Genomic DNA, 1,031 nt, shown 5'->3' with positions numbered 1-1,031 from the left:
GTACCCTTCCTTTCTCCCAGCTCTGAGTCCTGGTACAGGAGTGGCTCACCTGGGGTATTCAGGGTACCTCCTTTTCATCCGGGTAGCTGGGCTCAACCTGGCTGGGGCTCAGCTGCTCTTACATTGGAGGCTCTGGGAAGTAGCTCCAGAGACCTAAATCCAAGAGAAATGAGGAGTAGGGGCCCTGGGCTTCTCAGCACCTCCAGTGACTTAATAATTGGTTAATTTTCCGATTAATCAACAACCAACTTTTGGGCAAAGAAACTGCTAGGTGCTTGGGTTATAGGGGGAACAAATGCAGATGCCTTTGAGATGCTTATGGTCCAGAAGGCAGCCCAACAAGAAGGCAATGAATGGCACATTCACCATGAGGAGATCAGACAAGCTCTAGGGACCGCAGGGTAGGGGGACCTAACTGCATCCTGCTGTGTGCAGGAAGATGGCTAGGGTGCTCTCAGAGAGGTCTGTGCTCCCTGACCAAAGACGGCAGGCACCGGCGGGGATCGCAGCTTAATAACACAGTGCCATAAGGCTGGGTGAGAAGGCTTTCTATGGTTAGAAAAAAAAACCCACTTTTCTCCTTTCTTTTCCTCTTCCTGATGTTGCTTCTCTTCTCTACTCTTATTGCCACAGGAACCTGCCATTCTTGTCAGAAGAGTCAATTGAGAAGAAAATGCAAATGCATTTAAGCTGTGTGTGCGAAAGTCATGACAGGGAAAAGGTGCAGGAAGCAGAGCCCAAAATTGGTTACCAAAATTCACTGAATAACAATATTCATAGCAGCTAACATTTTTTGAGCATGTAAAATGTGCCAGGTACAGAGCCTAGTGCTTTACTTATATGACCTCATTTAATTTCCCCAACAATAGGAGTGGGTATTATGATGATCTCAATTTTACAGATGGGGAAACTGAGTCACCAGGGAGGTTTGTTTGCTCAAGGTCAGGGAGCTTCTGAGATGGCAGTGCCAAAATGTGAATCTAAACTGTGTTAAAAGGTGTGTACCATGTGCAGGGCAGCAGTGAGTACAG

This window comes from Nomascus leucogenys, chromosome 12, assembly GCF_006542625.1.
Source record: "Nomascus leucogenys isolate Asia chromosome 12, Asia_NLE_v1, whole genome shotgun sequence".
NCBI classification, from domain to species: Eukaryota; Metazoa; Chordata; class Mammalia; order Primates; family Hylobatidae; genus Nomascus; species Nomascus leucogenys.
Note: the sequence above shows the minus strand (reverse complement) of the source record.